Source organism: Ziziphus jujuba, chromosome 11 (genome assembly GCF_031755915.1).
Source record: "Ziziphus jujuba cultivar Dongzao chromosome 11, ASM3175591v1".
Lineage (NCBI taxonomy): Eukaryota > Viridiplantae > Streptophyta > Magnoliopsida > Rosales > Rhamnaceae > Ziziphus > Ziziphus jujuba.
Genome location: NC_083389.1, coordinates 549,421 through 571,531, shown reverse-complemented (window position 1 = coordinate 571,531; position 22,111 = coordinate 549,421). Strand labels below are relative to the sequence as shown.

General features: G+C 36.4%; 1 non-coding gene and 1 pseudogene across 1 annotated transcript; both read right to left on the bottom strand.

Annotated features, from left to right (window-relative positions):
* The window catches only part of LOC132799879 (protein Ycf2-like), an 84,181-nt pseudogene that overhangs the window by 5,713 nt on the left and 56,357 nt on the right, over nt 1-22,111 (bottom strand).
* On the bottom strand, nt 6,244-6,317 carry TRNAW-CCA (transfer RNA tryptophan (anticodon CCA)). The gene has a single exon. It is a non-coding gene; the product is annotated as a tRNA-Trp (tRNA).

Here is a 22,111-nt window from a genome sequence, read left to right as displayed (position 1 = left end):
ACCGGCTTGTTGTGCATATCCTTTGACAACAAGCCTTGCCTTGTGCTTATTTATGGACCCATCCGGATTGTACTTGGTCCTAAAGATCCACTTCACCCCAATAGCATTCTTTCCCTTCGGTTTTGTTACCAAGCTCCAAGTGTCATTCTTGTTTATCACATCAATTTCATCTTGCATGGCTTGTCTCCATTCTTTTCTTGCCATAGCCTCATGGACATTGATTGGATCACTCAATGCCACATTACACCTTTCATAAATCTCATTAAGAGGTCTTGTGCCTCTCACACCATCACCAATCTCCAAATCAGCCCCTATGGAGATTTCTAGCTCATTCTCATCATATTCATCATCATGGGCAGCACCTTCATCATTTCCTTGTTCCTCATCATTATCATGAGCTTCAAGTCGATTGTCTTCATCCATACTAGCCAACTCCTCCTTACTACAAACCCAGTTAGCTTCCTCATCAACTTTCACATCTCTACTTATCACAAGTTTCTTGGTTTCCAAGTTATACACTTTATATCCCTTGGTCACATCACTATAGCCAACCAAGACACCAACTTGTGACCTTTCATCAAGCTTTCCTCTCTTCTCTTGTGGTACGAGTATGTAACAAATGCTTCCAAATACCCTTAGATGATCAAGAGAAGGCTTATATCCAAACCAAAGCTCAAATGGGGTTTTACTCCTCAAAGACTTGGAGTAAAGCCTATTTTGGATGTAGATGGATGTATTAACTCCTTCGGCCCAAAACTTCTTTGGCAAGCCACTTTCAAACAACAAACATCTAGCCATCTCCATGATGGTACGGTTCTTCATTTCACATACACCATTTTGTTGTGGTGTGTATGCTGTAGTGAATTGATGAACTATACCATGATCCTTACAAAGTTGTTTGAAAGCCTCACTTGTGTATTCCCCACCATTGTCCGTCCTCAACACCTTTATAGTGCAACCGGATTGATTTTGCACTAACTTCATAAATTCTACAAACTTCTCCAAAGCTTGTGATTTTCTTTCAAGGAAATACACCCAACACATTCTTGAGTAATCATCAATGAAAGTTATGAAATAATTGCTGCCATTTAAGGATGGAACACTCATAGGACCACAAATATCCGAATGTATAAGTCCTAGCTTCTCCTTTGATCTCCAAGAACAAGATTGAAATGCTAGCCTAGTATGCTTTCCTTTTTGACACACTGCACACACATGTTCTTACTTCTCCACCAATGGCATGTCTCTAACAAGTTCATGTGTGCCTACCAATGACTTAAAACTAGCATGGCCTAGTCTTTTATGCCAAAGTTAAGAGGTGTTCTCAACTTTGGTGTTCAATGCAACCGATGCACCATTTTCATCCATATTCAACCTAAAATTCTTGTTCTTCATTCCAACACACATTAATTCATTTCCATGTGGATCAACTATAGTGCATGTCATGTTTGAGAAGTGTAATGCATATTTGTTCTCAAGCATTGGACCTACACTAAGTAAGTTCTCACATAAAGAAGGTACATGGCGAACATCATGGATAGTTTTGATACCTTTGGTGGTGTGTATCACTACATCTCCTTTGCCTTTCACTTCCATCAAGGCTCCATTTCCAATTTTGACTTTGTTGTGGCTGCTCCTATCCAAGTTTGTGAACCACTCATGCTTGTGAGACATATGGTGTGTTGCTCCACTATCAATGATCCATCCTTCATCATTCTTGATGCTACTAAAACAAGTAGCAACAAACAACTCTTCGGATTCACTATCACTTCCATTATCTTTAGCAACATTTGCTTGTTGCTTATCTTTCTTGTTTGCCTTGCATACTCTTTCCACATGACCCTTTTGTTGGCATTTATGGCAAAAGGCATCCGGCCTCCACCAACACCTTCTTGGATGATGACCTTTCTTCTTGCAATGGTGACAAGGTTCATAGGACTTCCTCTCGGGTTTGCTAGTTTCACCTTTCTCCTTTATGACCTTAAGCTTGTTCTTCTTTTGATTTTGTGTCTTTTGATGTTGTTTAGACACAAATGCAGCCTCCATTGATTCTTCATGTCTAATCCTCCTCCTTTGCTTCGTAGCTTGCAAGGCATTCACCAACTCGGTCAAGGAAATTTCATTTAGGTTCCTTGACTCCTCCAATGAAGATATCTTAGCTTCAAACCTCTTCGGCAAGGAGACCAACACCTTCTCCACAATCCTTTGGTCACTTAATCTTTCACCTAGCACCCTAATTTGATTCACCACATTAAGAAGCCTTGTGGTGAACTCCTTAACCGTTTCTTTGTCTTTCATCTTGATAGTCTCAAACTCCCTCCTTAGGTTAAGGATTTGCATTTGCCTTGTCCTTGCACTCCCTTGGAACTCATCTTGAAGTTTGTCCCAAGCTTCTTTGGCACTCTCACATGCCATTATCCTTGTGAAAATGGTATCACTAATACAAGAATGAATGGCGGTGAGAGCCTTGAAACCTTTAGCCACTTCCTCCTCATGGTGCTTGATTTGGTTGACCGTTGCCCCTTGTCTCAAAGGCTCGGGTTCTTGGGGATTTATGGTGACCTCCCAAAGAGCATAAGCCTTCAAGTAGGCTTGCATCTTGATACTCCGAATGTTGTAGTTCTCCCCATTGAAGATAGGAGGAGAAGGAGTTGAAAAACTTGAAGAAGCCATGTGAATGTTGCTTTCTAGTATGAAGGAATATGAAAATATATTTGTGATTTCAAGTATCTCTTCACTCTCAAGGAACGAACCAGCCCAAAAACCTCACAAATCTCACAAAAATGTGCCTTGCTCTGATACCACTTTGATGGGGTGAGAAGGTTATGACCAAGAGCAAGCTAGCTTGAAGTGTTAGCAACAAGCAAGCTTTTGGTGATGCTCTTGGGAATGGTTGTGTGTGAGTTGTGTTTTTAGGTTTTGGTTATGGTGTTTTCTGGTTTTTAGGGTTCCTAAAGTGTTCTAAGGTGTTGAAGAAGAGATAAGAAGAAGAGGAACACGTTGGCTTTTGAAAATAAGGCTTAGATATGTAGCCATTTCATTCATTTTACAATATAAGCTTGAAATTACAACTAGTTCACACATGCCAAGCATGTGAGCTTACAAAATGAGTAAAGTATTTGAAATTTAAAAAGTAAAATGGTCAACACCTAACTTTTTCATACACAAAAGAGTCAAAAACCAGCTGCAACATGTCTATTCCAAATATAGTAAAAAGTGGCACATGGTTTGAACTAAGTTCCTATTGTTTAACTAGTTTGGGTAAACAACCAAACTAGCTTCACCTACTTAGTTCCCCTTTGTATCTGCTTATGAAACTTGGTTTGAAGCATCCTTGGTCATCACGAAATATTGTTCCAAGAGCTAGGAAAGTTCTGGAACCGGATCATGGGCCAAACAGCTCCAAAACTGGCCCATACTCTGCATACTGGGCCCATCAGATACAGCAATCTGTTTGGAATAGAAAATGGACTTTCCCATGTCATTTTGACCTGAAATTTAATCCATAGTCTTCTATATATGTCTGTAGACATCCCTCAACATTTCAGCCCAAAACTCCATTTTCAACCTGAGATATAAGATAAATAGTGGAACTATGTTGCTGGAAATTATGAATCCAGCACCATAGGCACTTCAAGCATAACATTCCTACTCTTTTGTGCATAATTTTGCCTATAATTTTGCATACATAACTTAGGCACAAAACATTATCAAAATATACCTTGAATCAATTTAAAACATACAAAAAATATAAACTCATAAAAGGAAAGGATTTGATACCAAGGTGTGCATGCTAGCCGGTGACATGCACCATCAAATGGCAAAATTGCCACACTTCAACAGAAATAATTGGAAAATAAAACAGCAAGTACAAAAATGAGTAATAACCCTAGTAGAGACTGGTACGATTCAATTTAACATTTTGTTCATTCAGGTTTGATTGTTTCGTAGCTTTATGATTCGGATTATATTTATCATTGGATGAACTGCATTATTGATATTGACCCTCAAAAAGGAATGGTAGGTATAGCTAGTCCATTAATAGCTAACCATCGCACTGTAAAATTGGATAGGTTCTAACTATAGTCATTGGGGCCTCTTAAAAAGATTTACTAAATCCATCAAGTTGTTCCAAAGGATCAAAACGCCAATTATTGATGGAATTCCTTGTCGTCTCTTTGTAAAATACTCGTTTGGATGAGGGCTTCCAAATACCTCATAAGCTAAACTAGTGTTGATGAATAGCCAACCTGCAATGAATAGGAAACATATAGTAATGCTATGAATGATCCAATACCAAATACTAGTAATAATATTAGCAAAAGAATATTCTCTTATGCTTTCAGAAATGTTAAGCTTTTCATATTATTGTACAATCAAAGGGGGATCGATTGCCTAAAAGTTGAAATCAATAAATTTCCATGAACTAAAGTTGAATCTTTTCTTTGTGAGATTGTCAATATTGTACTAAAGGTGTCTTTAGAGTATATTGAATCAGTATAGCTATCTTTCTTCCGACACAGCAACGAAATTTCATAATCCGTATGGAAATGAAGTGTTAGATAATTTCTTTCCTCTTTTCTTGTTGCTTGTCCATGTAGAATTATGTACTATTCAATAGAAAATACCTCAAATTCCTGTAGTACCCGTAGTAGTACTTGTAATATAAGGGTTTTCTCTATTATTGGCTTTAGGCTCAAAACTGAGGATCAGGTAAAATGTGAATCTGATGGTTTATTTGTTTCCAATAATTTATGAAGGAGATTATTATATTCTTAAGATTCAATTAAATGTTCCATTTAAAAAAAATACTTTTTTGGTTGGAGAAATTTTTTTTTTTTTGTAGGAATTTGTTTTTTCATTTTAAGGAATTGGTCAGTCGTCCAGTAACAAGTAACAAAAGTAAATATATTCAATGAAAGAACAAAGAAAAAATAAAAACAAATGCTCGTGATATACACATTGGTGTTGTATTAAACCCCAAAGAAGGGGTCGTTCTTGATCTAATTACAAGGATGGGGCTATGTAATATGGAAAGACAAAATGTCAAACCCCATTTTGAGTGATCTGATCATACCAGACTATTTTTTTTTTCATTTGAGAGGTTATGTGAATGAGCCTACTACTAAATCTAATAAGTTCAATTTCAATTTAAAATAAATATAAATAAAAGGCATTTTCGTTGTAAGATAAGGTCACTTATCATTCTAAAAAAAATGGACTGATCTATACAATAAAAAAAGATCAAACTATAAATTATTTTCTCATTTTTTTTCCATAGTCATTCAAAGAAAGTTTCATTTTTTGAGTGAAGTTCTAAAACAAAGTTTATTAGTTTAATATTAATAATATTAATAATATTTATAATAATAATTAATATTCTATATCTATATACTGTAGACATATAATGGTTATTAGTATTCTAATTACTATTCTATTAGTTACTAGTTTACTTGACTCAAGAGTTGCTCAAGGAATCTATTGATTCCAACTTTCAGGGAGGGTAGATGTCCCAGATGATGAATTGATTTCTTACCTATGTTACTCTATTTTTGTCAGTACCGTCTATAATTATAATAATTACTGAATAAAAAACTTGCAATTGAGCTTATCCTTTTAATTGGTATTTTTTGCTTATCCTCGTATCTTTCAAAAATGGAAACTTAGGGAAGTGCTTTATAAACATATGTATTAAAAAAAAAAGACATATTGTATTTAAATTGATCCTTTTCATGCTTACTATAACTAGTTGTTTCGATTTTCTACTAGCAGCTTTGACTATAACCTCAGCTCTATTTATCGGTCTAAACAAGATACGAATTATATGAAATTAATTGCATGAACCATTCCTAAAAAAACCCTTCTATGGTAGTTCATATATTTTATAGTTCCTTACCCGGTCAATGTCCAATTCTTGGTCGTTGGGATTCATGGGTAATACGGATTAATATTTAAGGATAAAATAGATATATTACCTCTCCTTTTCTCCATTCAAAGAAATTGAAATGATTGAAGTTTTTCTATTTGGAATTTTCTTCATAATGAAATTGACATGGCTGGATTATTCATAATTGCATATTTACAATACAAACGTGGTGATCAATTGGACCTTTGATTAATTAGCATCTCTTTTTTTTATTGACCTCCTACTTTCTTTTTCTTTAATCTACAGGAGGTCAAATTAAGATTGTTGTTCAAATATTTTAGTATAATTTTCAACCGAACAAATAACAAGAATGGAATCACGCTCTGTAGGATTTGAACCTACAACATCGGGTTTTGGAGACCCACATTCTACCAAATTGAACTAAGAGTGCTTTATTATCACAAAAATAATTTTGTGACCCAATTTATCTTGCATGTATATACTATCATAAAAAATATAATAAAATTAAAGATTGATTTTGTATATCCAATATTAATCAATTTCAATTGATCCCTCATTACTGCCTATAAGTAATAGGTAGGGATGACATGATTTGAACCCATGACATTTTGTACCCAAAATAAACGCACTATCAAGCTGTGCTACATTCCTTTCAATTGGCCTACAGTGTCATTGTAGAGAATCTCTGTCTTGTTTTCTACATCTTTATTTCTTCCATTAATATACATAAAATATCTTGCTATTTCTTCTTTTTTGTCTCATATATCATATATCATATAATAATAAAAGACTTATATTATATACGTATTAAATAACGATAAAATCCGGCATAAAGTAAAAAAAAAAGAAATGAATATTTTTTGTGAATTCTCAGGTAGATGTAAAAAGGCTTTTTTTTTTTTTCATTTTAAGAAAAGGAATATTGACTATCTATTGTACTAGCTACTGTACTGAATCCTTGTACATTTCAAGTCAAGTTGTACATATCAATTTGAATTAGGGATTCTACGTACAAATCTAAGTGGCCAATCGTTAACTAAATATACACATTGGGTCATATATGTATTACCATTATGTAATACATTTTAGAATAAAATTACATTAGCGAATAAAGAAGAAGGATTTTCAATGCGAGATCTAAAAACATACCCCTCTGTGGCACCGATAGCAAGTACTCTATGGTTCAGGTCTTTAATGAGTTTATTGATAAAGATCAATCATTTATTTTTGGATGTGTTGATATTTCCTTTTTTTTTTTCATTATAGTCAGTGAGATTGGGGGGTTGGGGGGGGGGGGGGGTGTGAAGAAGATTAGAGATACAATCAAATATATGTGACTAATCCCTCTCCTTCTCTTTTTTTTTTTTTTTAAATAAAAAGAAATGTGATGGCTATAGCAACAATATCGTACAAGATACTTAAATGAAATACTGTACAGTGATTTGTATTTATTATAAAGTGTAAATTAAATATTGTTAGAAATCATTATATTTTTTATGATTATTATAGTAATTATTGATTGATTGAATTTGAAAGGAAATCTTTCATAATTTTATTTCGAGTTAGCAACTTTTATTTCATTTTTTTTTTTGTTCCTTTCTTCTTCCCTTCAGATTGGAAAATAGAAAAATGAAGTCAGTCAAAAACCCAAAGGAGGTTCATGGCCAAGGGCAAAGATGTATGAGTAATGGTTATTTTGGAATGTACCGTTTGTGTTCGAAATCATGTTAATAAAAAATCAATGGCCATTTCCAGATATATTACTCAAAAGAATCGACATAATATGCTTGGTCGATTGGAATTGAGAAAATTCTATACCTTTTGTTACAAACACAAGATTCACAGTGAAATAAAGAAATAGATTGAACTGATTGCCTCCGTGCCAGCCTTCCAATCCAAGGAAGGTGAAAAATGACATATTATATATAACATAACCATTTCTATAACATATATTAAATATAAACAAATCCTATTTATTAATTAATTCTAAATCACTTTTAATCGTTTTTGTTTTGATTCAATTGAAATAGGAGTAGGATTTTCGGAATAAGGAATAAACAAACCATGGGTAAATCCAAGCGATTCTTTCTTAAATCCATGCGATCGTTTCATTGGCATTTGTCCTGGATCCAATCGGGGGATCGAATTGATTATCAAAACACGGGTTTAATAAGTCGATTTATTAGTGAACAAGTAAAAATATTATCTATACGAGTGAATAAGTTGACTTTAAAACAACAACGATTAATTACCATTGCTATAAAACAAGCTCGTATTTTATCTTCGTTACCTTTTCTTAATAACGAGAAAAAATTTGAAAGAAGCAAGTCAACAGAAACCAAAATTAACAAGAACAATGATGAAAAACAACCAACAAACTAAGAAACAAAAATACGATAAAACTAGGAAATCTTAATTCAACTAGGAATGAATTTTTTTTTTTTTTTAAGATGCAGAACGTGTATGGGGTGGATGAAACCTTAACCTGATGCTAAAATTGTAGAATAACACAAAAACAAATAAAACAAATAAAGATAGATCAAACCTGAACAAAATTTAGCTCTGATACCAAATGATACGAACCTAGGATGACCTGCTCCTTGTTGAAGTGTGGCAATTTTGCCACTTGATGGTGCATGTCACCGGCTAGCATGCACACCTTGGTATCAAATCATTTCCTTTTATGAGTTTATATTTTTTTTTGTATGTTTTATTTATGCAAGGTATATTTTGATAATGTTTTGTGCCTAAGTTATGTATGCAAAAGTATAGGCAAAATTATGCACAAAAGAGTAGGAATGTTATGCTTGAAATGCCTATGGTGCTGGATTCATAATTTCCAGCAACATAGTTCCACTATTTATCTTATATCTCAGGTTGCAAATGGAGTTTTGGGCTGAAATTTTGAGGGATGTCTACAGACATACATAGAAGACTATGGTTCAAATTGCAGGTCCAAATGACATGGGAAAGTCCATTTTCTATTCCAAACAGTTTCCTGTATCTGATGGGCCCAGTATGCAGAGTATGGGCCAGTTTTGGAGCTGTTTGGCCCATGATCCGGTTCCAGAACTTTCCTAGCTCTTGGAACAATATTTATTGATGACCAAGGATGCTTCAAACCAAGTTTCATAGGCATATACAAAGGGAAACTAATTAGGTGAAGCTAGTTTGGTTGTTTACCCAAACTAGTTAAACAATAGGAACTTAGTTCAAACCATGTGCCACTTTTTACTATATTTGGAATAGACATGTTGCAGCTGTTTTTGACCTCTTTTGTGTATGAAAAGTTAGGTGTTGACCATTTTATTTTTTAAATTTCAAATACTTTACTCATTTTGTAAGCTCACATGCTTGGCATGTGTGAACTAGTTGTAATTTCAAGCTTATATTGCAAAATGAATGAAATGGCTAAAAATCAAAGCCTCATTTTTCAAAAGCAACGTGGTCCCCTTCTTCTTATCTCTTCTTCAACATCTTAGAACACTCTAGGAACCCTAAAAACCAGAAAACACCATAACCAAAACCTAAAAACACAACTCACACACAACCATTCCCAAGAGCATCACCAAAAGCTTGCTTGTTACTAACACTTCAAGCTAGCTTGCTCTTGGTCATAACCTTCTCACCCCAACAAAGTGGTATCAGAGCAAGGCACATTTTTGTGAGATTTGTGAGGTTTTTGGGCTGGTTCGTTCCTTGAGAGTGAAGAGATACTTGAAAGCACAAATATATTTTCATATTCCTTCATACTAGAAAGCAACATTCACATGGCTTCTTCAAGTTTTTCAACTCCTTCTCCTCCTATCTTCAATGGGGAGAGCTACAACATTTGGAGTATCAAGATGCAAGCCTACTTGATGGCTTATGGTCTTTGGGAGGTCACCATAAATCCCCAAGAACCCGAGCCTTTGAGACAAGGGGCAACGGTCAACCAAATCAAGCACCATGAGGAGGAATTGGCTAAAGGTTTCAAGGCTCTCACCGCCATTCATTCTTGTATTAGTGATACCATTTTCACAAGGATAATGGCATGTGAGAGTGCCAAAGAAGCTTGGGACAAACTTCAAGATGAGTTCCAAGGAAGTGCAAGGACAAGGCAAATGCAAATCGTTAACCTAAGGAGGGAGTTTGAGAATATCAAGATGAAAGACAAAGAAACGGTTAAGGAGTTCACCACAAGGCTTCTTAATGTGGTGAATCAAATTAGGGTGCTAGGTGAAAGATTAAGTGACCAAAGGATTGTGGAGAAGGTGTTGGTCTCCTTGCCCGAGAGGTTTGAAGCCAAGATATCTTCATTGGAGGAGTCAAGGAACCTAAATGAAATTTCCTTGACCGAGTTGGTGAATGCCTTGCAAGCTACGGAGCAAAGGAGGAGGATTAGACATGAAGAATCAATGGAGGCTGCATTTGTGTCTAAACAACATCAAAAGACACAAAATCAAAAGAAGAACAAGCTTAAGGTCATAAAGGAGAAAGGTGAAACTAGCAAACCCGAGAGGAAGTCCTATGAACCTTGTCACCATTGCAAGAAGAAAGGTCATCATTCAAGAAGGTGTTGGTGGAGGCCGGATGCATTTTGCTATAAATGCCAACAAAAGGGTCATGTGGAGAGAGTATGCAAGGCAAACAAGAAAGATAAGCAACAAGCAAATGTTGCTAAAGATAATGCAAGTGATAGTGAATCCGAAGAGTTGTTTGTTGCTACTTATTTTAGTAGCATCAAGAATGATGAAGGATGGATCATTGATAGTGGAGCAACACACCATAAGTCTCACAAGCATGAGTGGTTCACAAACTTGGATAGGAGCAGCCACAACAAAGTCAAAATTGGAAATGGAGCCTTGATGGAAGTGAAAGGCAAAGGAGATGTGGTGATACACACCACCAAAGGTATCAAAACTATCCATGATGTTCTCTATGTGAGAACTTACTTAGTGTAGGTCAAATGCTTGAGAGCAAATATGCATTACACTTCTCAAACATGACATGCACTATAGTTGATCCACATAAAAATGAATTAATGTGTGTTGGAATGAAGAACAAGAATTTTAGGTTGAATATGGATGAAAATGGTGCATCGGTTGCATTGAACACCAAAGTTGAGAACAACTCTCAACTTTGGCATAAAAGACTAGGCCATGCTAGCTTTAAGTCATTGGTAGGCACACATGAACTTGTTAGAGACATGCCATTGGTGGAGAAGCAAGAACATGTGTGTGAAGTGTGTCAAAAAGGAAAGCATACTAGGCTAGCATTTCAATCTTGTTATTGGAGATCAAAGGAGAAGTTAGGACTTATACATTCGGATATTTGTGGTCCTATGAGTGTTCCATCCTTAAATGGCAGCAAGTATTTCATAACTTTCATTGATGATTACTCAAGAATGTGTTGGGTGTATTTCCTTGAAAGAAAATCACAAGCTTTGGAGAAATTTGTAGAATTTATGAAGTTAGTGCAAAATCAATCCGGTTGCACTATAAAGGTGTTAAGGACGGACAATGGTGGGGAATACACAAGTGAGGCTTTCAAACAACTTTGTAAGGATCATGGTATAATTCATCAATTCACTACACCATACACACCACAACAAAATGGTGTATGTGAAAGGAAAAACCGTACCATCATGGAGATGGCTAGATGTTTGTTGTTTGAAAGTGGCTTGCCAAAGAAGTTTTGGGCCGAAGGAGTTAATACATCCATCTACATCCAAAATAGGCTTTACTCCAAGTCTTTGAGGAGTAAAACCCCATTTGAGCTTTGGTTTGGATATAAGCCTTCTCTTGATCATCTAAGGGTATTTGGAAGCATTTGTTACATCCTAGTACCACAAGAGAAGAGAGGAAAGCTTGATGAAAGGTCACAAGTTGGTGTCTTGGTTGGCTATAGTGATGTGACCAAGGGATATAGAGTGTATAACTTGGAAACCAAGAAACTTGTGATAAGTAGAGATGTGAAAGTTGATGAGGAAGCTAAATGGGTTTGTAGTAAGGAGGAGTTGGCTAGTATGGATGAAGACAATTGACTTGAAGCTCATGATAATGATGAGGAACAAGGAAATGATGAAGGTGCTGCCCATGATGATGAATATGATGAGAATGAGCTAGAAATCTCCATAGGGGCTGATTTGGAGATTGGTGATGGTGTGAGAGGCACAAGACCTCTTAATGAGATTTATGAAAGGTGTAATGTGGCATTGAGTGATCCAATCAATGTCCATGAGGCTATGGCAAGAAAAGAGTGGAGACAAGCCATGCAAGATGAAATTGATGTGATAAACAAGAATGACACTTGGAGCTTGGTAACAAAACCAAAGGGAAAGAATGCTATTGGGGTGAAGTGGATCTTTAGGACCAAGTACAATCCGGATGGATCCATAAATAAGCACAAGGCAAGGCTTGTTGTCAAAGGATATGCACAACAAGCTGGTGTGGATTATGGAGAGACTTTTGCACCGGTTGCAAGGATGGAAACCATAAGACTTCTCCTTGCAATTTCGGCACAAAAGTCTTGGAAAGTATATCACCTTGATGTGAAGTCAGCCTTCTTGAATGGAATATTGAAGAAGGAGGTCTATGTTGTGCAACCCGAAGGTTTTGTGGAGAAAGGAAGTGAAGAGAAGGTATACAAGCTACACAATGCCTTGTATGGCCTTAAACAAGCTCCTAGGGCATGCTATGCCAAGATAGATGGTTTTTTGACAAAGCATGGATTTAGGAGGAGTCCTAATGAGCCTACATTGTATATTAGGACTCATGGTTGCATGGTGTTGGTGTCTCTTTATGTTGATGACCTCCTAGTGACCGATGGTAATGAGAAAGAAGTGAGCAATTTCAAAGGTGAGCTAGAATTGAACTTTGAGATGTCTAGCCTTGGAGAGATGAAATACTTTCTTGGAATTGAAGTTGTCCAATCATCCAAGGGCATCTTCATATCTCAAGAAAGCTATGTGAAGGAGTTGCTCAAGAAGTTTGGCATGGAGGATTGTAATAGCGTTGCCACACCTATGAATGAAGGCACCAAGTTGGTGAAGGATGATGATTCTCCAAAGGTAAATCCTTCCATCTATAGAAGTTTAATTGGTAGCCTTTTATATGTATGCTCTACTAGACCGGATATCATGTTTAGTGTGGCTGTTTTGTCAAGATTTATGCATAGTCCATCACAAAATCATCTTAGTTGTGCAAAAAGAATCCTAGGGTATTTGAAAGGTACTAGTGATTTTGGTATATGGTACAAGGATGGCATGATGAAGCTTTGCTTGGTTATAGTGATAGTGATTGGGCTGGTTCTTTGGATGATAGCAAGAGCACATCGGGCTACATTTACACTCTTGGAAATGGTCCTTTCTCATGGAATTCCAAGAAGCAACAAACCGTTGCACAAAGCACCGCGGAAGCCGAGTATATTGCTTGCTCAAGTTGTCCTAATCAAGGTGTTTGGCTTAGGAAATTATTGGAGGACTTGAGCTTGAAGCAAGAGGAAGCCATGGTAATATTGTGTGACAATACTTCAGCAATAGCAATTGCTCAAAATCCAGTCCAACATGGGAGGACCAAGCACATACCGGTCAAGTATCATTCCTTAAGGGAATTTGAAGCAAGTGGTGAAGTGAAGTTGGAGTATGTGACTTCCGAGGAGAACTTGGCGGATATCTTCACCAAGCCATTGGGAAAGAAGAGATTTGAGATATTGAGAGGACTTCTCAATGTCTCATACAAAATTGCCAAGGAGGAGTGTTGAAGTGTGGCAATTTTGCCACTTGATGGTGCATGTCACCGGCTAGCATGCACACCTTGGTATCAAATCATTTCCTTTTATGAGTTTATATTTTTTTTTGTATGTTTTAATTTATGCAAGGCATATTTTGATAATGTTTTGTGCCTAAGTTATGTATGCAAAAGTATAGGCAAAATTATGCACAAAAGAGTAGGAATGTTATTCTTGAAATGCCTATGGTGCTGGATTCATAATTTCCAGCAACATAGTTCCACTATTTATCTTATATCTCAGGTTGCAAATGGTGTTTTGGGCTGAAATTTTGAGGGATGTCTACAGGCATATATGGAAGACTATGATTCAAAGTTCAGGTCCACATGACATGGGAAAGTCCATTTTCTATTCCAAACAGATTGCTGTATCTGATGGGCCCAGTATGCAGAGTATGGGCCAGTTTTGGAGCTGTTTGGCCCATGATCCGGTTCCAGAACTTTCCTAGCTCTTGGAACAATATTTATTGATGACCAAGGATGCTTCAAACCAAGTTTCATAGGCATATACAAAGGGAAACTAAGTAGGTGAAGCTAGTTTGGTTGTTTACCCAAACTAGTTAAACAATAGGAACTTAGTTCAAACCATGTGCCACTTTTTACTATATTTGGAATAGACATGTTGCAGCTGTTTTTGACCTCTTTTGTGTATGAAAAGTTAGGTGTTGTCCATTTTATTTTTTAAATTTCAAATACTTTACTCATTTTGTAAGCTCACATGCTTGGCATGTGTGAACTAGTTGTAATTTCAAGCTTATATTGCAAAATGAATGAAATGGCTAAAGATCAAAGCCTCATTTTTCAAAAGCAACGTAGTCCCCTTCTTCTTATCTCTTCTTCAACACCTTAGAACACTCTAGGAACCCTAAAAACCAGAAAACACCATAACCAAAACCTAAAATCACAACTCACACACAACCATTCCCAAGAGCATCACCAAAAGCTTGCTTGTTGCTAACACTTCAAGCTAGCTTGCTCTTGGTCATAACCTTCTCACCCCAACACTCCTAAACCCGTATTATATTAGCCCGGATCTCAATTAAGTTAAAGTTCTAATGGAATGGACCTCAACCCCTAACAAACCTGTGGTTAGAAACCTTGGTATAATGTAGACGCTACAATAGGGGATGGAAAACCTATTGATAAGTCAAGCTTAAACAACCAATTCTCTAATGGTGTTTTAGGTGTTCTCAAAGAACAAAGAGATAATTAATCTCACTAGTATTTTCCTAATCAAATCAAAGTAGTATTCTTGTTAAAAAATAAGCCTTTAAATGGGCTTTGAAAGAAACAAAAAAAACCCTAAAAACCCTAGGAAAAACCTGGCACACACATAAAGAAGCCTAGTTGGCCGCAACTATACTTCCTTTCCTAATCTAAGTTTGATTAATTAATTCCTTTATATTAAATTAAGAATTAATTAATTTACAATAAAATAAAAACCTTCCTAAAGTTATTTGTCCAGAAAATAAATAAATAAAAACCCAAAAGGAAATAAAGTCAATCGCAAATTAGGTAACGAGTTGACTTTGACATCTATGCTGAATTATGTCTTCAACCAAGCTAACTTATGTCTGCCTGATGTCCGAGCTAACTTATGGCCTATCCGAGCTAACTGATGTCTGTCCGAGCTAAGTAACTTCTGATGTTCGAAGTCCGAGGCAAGGCTCCGATGTCCGAGGCAAGGGTGTCTGATATAAAATGCCCGATGTATGGGTATCCGATGTATCAGCTTCCACCACTTGGATACTTAAAACAGGTCTTTTATCTTCAGGTATGGATAAGCGCTTTTGAGAATGAATTACTCTCTAAATAAAGGGAGCAAGGTTGTCCTTAAACCTCTTAGCTTAAGCCCTAGTGATCGGCCCAGACTTCATCCGTATCAGATCAGTACCCCAGCGAGTTGTCAGTGGTGTGAGCTCGGGCGGGTTCGCATCAATTACACAATTTTTCTTTCAACAAATTAAAATATTTTTCTTGCACTTCCCCCCATTTAAAGCCGACATTCTTCTTGACAACTTCATTCAATGGTGCTGCTATGGTACTAAAATCCTTGACAAATATTCTATAAAAGCTTGCCAAGCCATGAAAGCTCCTCACTTGGGTCATAGAAGTAGGAACCAGCCACTCTTAAATTGCTTTCACCTTAGCTTGGTTAACTTTGATCCCTGTAGCACTTACTACAAATCCTAGAAACACAAGCTTATCTTTGCAAAATTCACATTTTTTAATGTTAGCAAACAATCTTTCCTTCCTAAGAACTTGCAAAACTTGCCTCAGTTGATCCACATGGTCATCCAAATTTTGGCTATATATTAGAATGTCATCAAAATAAACAACCACAAATTTACCAATAAATGGACGCATTACATGATTCATAAGCCTCATGAAAGTACTAGGTGCATTGGATAATCCAAAAGGCATAACTAACCATTCATACAGCCCATATTTAGTTTTGAATGCGATTTTCCAATCATCACCTTCTCTCATCCTAATTTGATGATAACCACTTCTAAGATCAATTTTTGTAAACATGCAAGCACCATGCAACTCATCAAGCATATCATCTAATCTAGGAATGGGATGCTTATATTTGATGGTAATGTTATTTATAGCCCTACAATCAACACACATTCTCTAAGAACCATCCTTTTTAGGTACCAACAAAACAGGAACAGCACATGGACTTAAACTCTCACGAATGTATCCTTTATCAAGCAAATCACTTACCTGTTTTTGCAGCTCCTTTGTTTCTTCGGGATTGCTCCTATAAGCTGGTCCATTTGGTATGGCAGCTCCTGGAACAAAGTCAATTTGATGTTCTATCCCTCGAATAGGTGGTAGTCCACTTGGAATTTCATTTGGGAAGACATCTCCAAATTCCATCAAAAGAGAAATCATCGAACTTGGCAATTGAAGTTCCTCAAAGTTAGTTTGATCATTAAAATAATTTTCTTTGTAAAGCATGACTAGCAAAGGTTTCTTACACTCAATAACCTTATTAATATCCCTTAAACTCAAATAAAAATTGCTACTTAACCTTTCTTTTCTTTCCTTTTCTTTTTTTCCCTTGGATTGGCGCAAACCTTCGGATTTTTTTTCCTTGAGCTTTTCGGCTTCTCTCCTTTGTTGCATTTGTAATTGGTCTTTGTAAACCTCTTTAGGAGATAATGGTTCCAGCTTGACCTTCTTCCCTTTGAACCTGAAAACAGTACTATTTTCTCGACCAAAATGAGTAGCATTTTTATCAAATTGCGATGGCCTACCTAATAGTATATGTCCAGCATGATGAAATTTGGTGTAGGTTTATGTTGTTGTACCCTAGAGCACAATCATTCAAGTTGTTAGTCCAGAATGATTGTTGTTGGTTCTTGGTTCTTGATTTTGTTTTCTTTTTTGGGTTTGTCAAGGTTTTGTTTCTGGTTTTAATGGAGGTTTGGGGTTCTTGAGAAGGTTGTTAGCTTTTGGGATGAAGAAGAAAACAAATGTAGTAGTTGAGAGGGAGAGAGAGCCAAAATTGTTGTTTTTCAAAATTTTTGAATATTACTTCCTCAACATTTTCATTGCAATTTTCATACTTTTAAATACATCAAAAAGACAATAAGACATGCTGCCATATTGAGCAATAAATACAAAAGCATTAAAAGTAACCAACCAAGCCAAACTACCTCAACTAACTCTAATCAATGTGCTAGGCATGCAAGAAACCTTCTTTAATGGAAGTTCAGCTTGTCTGAGGCATTTGAATTTGAAAACCAGCTCCATTTGACTTGAAAATTGGAGGAAGCCTTTTTGAATATTAAACTGTGTTCTAGCCAAAAATCAGATAAAACAAAACTGCACAAGGGTCAGATTGTTTAGGGCTTAACTCAGTCTTCCCAGCTCCAAATTGGGCCATTCTTTCTGTTGCTGCTTCCTCTGCGTTTCTAGTTTATTATATCCAAAATTCATATCCAAATCTCAAACCTTCTTCAAACGGCATCCAAGGAAGTGGACTTATGTTGCTGGAAATACAATTCCAGCAACTAGACAAAAAGGCCCTAAGCTTTAGTTAATTGAGATTAGGGCATTACAAAAAAGGATATTGTTCTTAAACATTACAAGATAAAATAAAATGCATAAACATAAATAATATTTGGTCTTTGATGTTGCAAAATAAATAGTACAAGTGTAAACAAACTACCTAGCACATTGTGGCAAGATCACCACATTTTAACACAGCAATCATAGGTACAATGTCACATAAAACTACATCCTTATATCTACCTATATTAAATTTTACTTTGGCTTGTTTGTTTACTTTCATCTCACTACTATCACTAAGCCATTGTAATCTATATCGTTCAGGATGTTTTATTGTTTTTAAGCCCAATTTATCCACTACAAGGTTACTTATCACATTAGTGCAACTCCCCCTATCTATAATCATGCTACAAATTTTACCATGTATTTCACAATGAGGGTGGAAGATGTTCTCACGCTGGATTTGTTCTTCATCCTTGTAAACAGCAAGTACCCTCCTTGAGACCAAATTTAGCTCAACATTTGATGTGTTTAATGGTTTGGCCTCATCATCAAGTCCTTCATCTTCTTGTTCAATTTCAGCCTTATTAGCCTCACTTTCGGATTCCACCTCTCCATTATCCCTAATTACCATTATCCTTCTATTTGGGCATTGGTTGGCTATATCCTTGGCACTTGAAACAAATAATTTCTCTTGACTTTTGAGGTTTAGGTTCAGATTTTACCCCACCTTTAATGGCTTGGATAGATTCGGCTTTAAGTTCTCTTCTTGGCCGGTTAGTAGCTTCTTCACCAAGCTTCGGCTTCAGCTTGCTTTCATAAGTAGAATTGTTTTTCCAGCCACTTGAACTTGTCCTTCCACTGCTAGAAACTCCTCCAAACCGTGTGCTAACACCCCTCCTCTTGAATTGGTTCTCAAGCTTAATTGCTACATGCAACATCTCCTCTAATTCCAAGTATTGTTGTAATTCAAGCTAGTTGGCAATGTCACGGTTTAACCTTCCAAGAAATCTTGCCATTGTTGCCTCCCTATCCTTATTCATATTTAACCTCATCATTAACATCTCCATCTCTTTGTAATAATCCTCCATGGACCTACTTCCTTGAGACAAAGATTGAAGCCTTTGATGTAGTAACCTATGGTAATGGGGTGGCACAAACCATTTCCTCATGACTCCTTTCATTTGATGCCATGTCGAGATTAAATCATCACCAACTTTCCTTCGGGTATTTTGCTCATTGGTCCACCATTGGAGAGCATAATGTCCAAACTCCATTGCTGCCAACTTCATCTTCTTACCTTCCGAATAGTTGTGGCAGTAAAAAATCATCTCCATTTTTTCTTCCCACTCCAAATAAGCTTTGGGATCACTTTTTCCCATAAAAGGTGGGATGTTAACCTTGATATTAACCTAATCATCATCTATATCTGCCCTCCTATATCTTCCACGGCCAGCTCTATCTTGGACAGCAAAATTTTCATCCATACCTTCCTCAAAGTCTCCACCGAATGGCTCCTCATCAAATTCCTGTCTCGGTCTCTCGCGACCTCCTCGTCCTCGACCTCACCCTCCATGGAATTTGATATGAACCTAGGACGACCTGCTCCTAAACCCGTATTATATTAGCCCGGATCTTAATTAAGTTCAAGTTTTAATGGAATGGACCTCAACCCCTAACCAACCTGTGGTTAGAAACCTTGGTATAATGTAGACGCCACAATAGGGGATGGAAAACATATTGATAAGTCAAGCTAAAACAACCAATTCCCTAATGGTGTTTTAGGTGTTCTCAAATAACAAAGAGATAATTAATCTCACAAGTATTTTCTTAATCAAATCAAAGTTGTTTTCTTATTGATAACTAAGCCTTTAAATAGCCTACAAAGCCACGAAATAAAAACCTAGAACATAAAGAAAACCAGCCACCACACATAAAGAAACGTAGTTGGCTGAAACTATACTTCCTTTCCTAATCTAGGTTTGATTAATTAATTCCTTTATATTAAATTAGGAATTAATAATTTACAATGGAAAGAATAAAATAAAAACCTTCCTAAAGTTATTTTTCCAGAAAATAAATAAATGAAAGCCAAAAAGTAATGGTAGTTTCCTAAAACAAAAAGTAAAAACAAATTAGGAAACTAAAAATGCTAGCCTTTTTGATCAAGTTGACTTTGATCAATCCTTGACCTCTTTGAGCTTCAAATCAGCTTCTAGATGATTTTTAGGATGCCAAATAAGCTGAATTTGAAGTCCCACACGTTGCCCATGCTTGGAAAAATAAGAAAAGTCTAATACAGTAAAATAGAGTAAAGCTAGCAAGCAATACAGCAAATTCGGCCAAATTGTTGAGGCTGTCCGTACAAGCCCTTTTTGATTGCATTTGAGGCTGCTTTAACTTGATTCCATGACCTCTTAGGCATATGTATTGAACCCATAAAGCATTGGAACCATTTCATGCTTCTCGAACTCCAAAAATGTACCAAAACCGTCACCCGGGTCCGTATCGGCTTCCACCACTTGGATGCTTAGAATAGGTTTTGTATCTTCAAGTATCGACAAGCTCTGTTGAGATTGATTATCCCCTATATAAATACTCCCAAGTTGTCCTTAAATCTCTTAATTTGAGCTCTTGTGATTGGCCTAGTCTTCATCCGTGTCGAGTCAGCACCCCAGCAGGTCATCGGTGGAGCGGGCTCGGGCAGAATCACATCATTCCCCTCCTCTTGAAAAGGATTTGTCCTCAAATCAAGATCATCACCTGCAGCAAAAGGAGTTAAATCAGCAACATTAAATGCAGCACTCATGTTATACTCACCCGGTAAATTAGGCTTGTAGGCATTCTTGTTATTCGGCTCCAAAACTTGAAAAGGTCCATCCATAAGCGGCATGAGCTTTGACTTTCTTTGATTAGGAAACCTTTCCTTTCGTAAGTGCAACCAAACCAATTCTCCTGGGTCAAACAGTATTACAACAAAATCTAGAAATACATGCTCATTATGGTAAAAATTACACTTTTTAAAGTTAGCAATCAATATTTCCCAAATTTTCAAATTGCCACTAAGTAAAGCTCTCAACAATGCAGATAATGTTCTATGCAATAAAGACATCTTTAAATAAGTATCTTTAAAATTCATGGTCAACAATGATTTCTTATTCATAATTACTTTATTAACATCACCAAAGCTAAGATAAAAATTTATATTCTTCCTTTCTTGTCTTCCTTTTCCTTTCTCACTCACGGCCATCTCACTTTCCTCACTCTCTGCTTTTGCACCAAATTTCTCACTCTTGGTTTTATTAAAATTTTTTCACACAACTTGAGTATTAGAAGACTTACCTTGGACAGCAAGCTCACATTTTCCCTCTTGATTGGATGGTAGTCCACTTGGAATTTCATTTGGGAAGACATCTCCAAATTCCTTCAAAAGAGAAATCATTGAACTTGGCAATTCAAGTTCTTCAAAGTTAGTTTGATCATTAAAATAATTTTCTTTATAAATCATGACTAGCAAAGGTTTCTTACACTCAATAACCTTATTAATATCCCCTAAACTCAAATAAAAATTGCTACTTAACCTTTCATTTCTTCCTTTTTCTTTTTTCTCCTTGGATTGGCGCAAACATACGGATTCCTCTTCCTTCTCCAAGAGCACGGGTTTGCCACTTCCTTTTCCCTCTCATTCAGTTTTCCCTTGATCTTTCCACTCAATATGAACCTTAGAAACCTTACCTTGGTCAGCAACCTCAATCTTACCTTCTTGAAAGGACGGTGAAGCCGTTGGTGCCATACTTGCTTTTTCCTTGAGCTTTTCGGCTTCTCTCCTTTGTTGCATTCGTAATTGGTCTTTGTAAACCTCTTTAGGAGATAATGGTTCCAGCTTGACCTTCTTCCCTTTAAACCTGAAAACAATACTATTTTCTCGACCAAAATGAGTAGCATCTTTATCAAATTGCCATGGTCTACCTAATAGTATATGTCCAGCAATCATGGGTTCAATATCACATAAAACTACATCCTCATATCTACCTATATTAAATTTTACTTTGGCTTGTTTGTTTACTTTCATCTCACCACTATCATTAAGCCATTGTAATCTATAAGGTTCTGGATGTTTAATTGTTTTCAAGCCTAATTTATCAACTACAAGATTACTTATCACATTAGTACAACTCCCACTATCTATAATCATGCTACAAAATTTACCTTGTATTTCGCAGCGAGTGTGGAAGATGTTTTCTCTTTGTATCTGCTCTTCATCTTTGTAGATAGCAAGTACTCTCCTTGAAACCAAGCTCAACTCGGCATTAGATGTATCTATAGGTTCGGCTTCATCTTCATTGCAATCCTTCTCTTGCTCGGTTTCAGCCCCACTTTCTTCACTTGCGGATTTCAGCTCACCATCACCCTTTAATACCATGATTCTTCT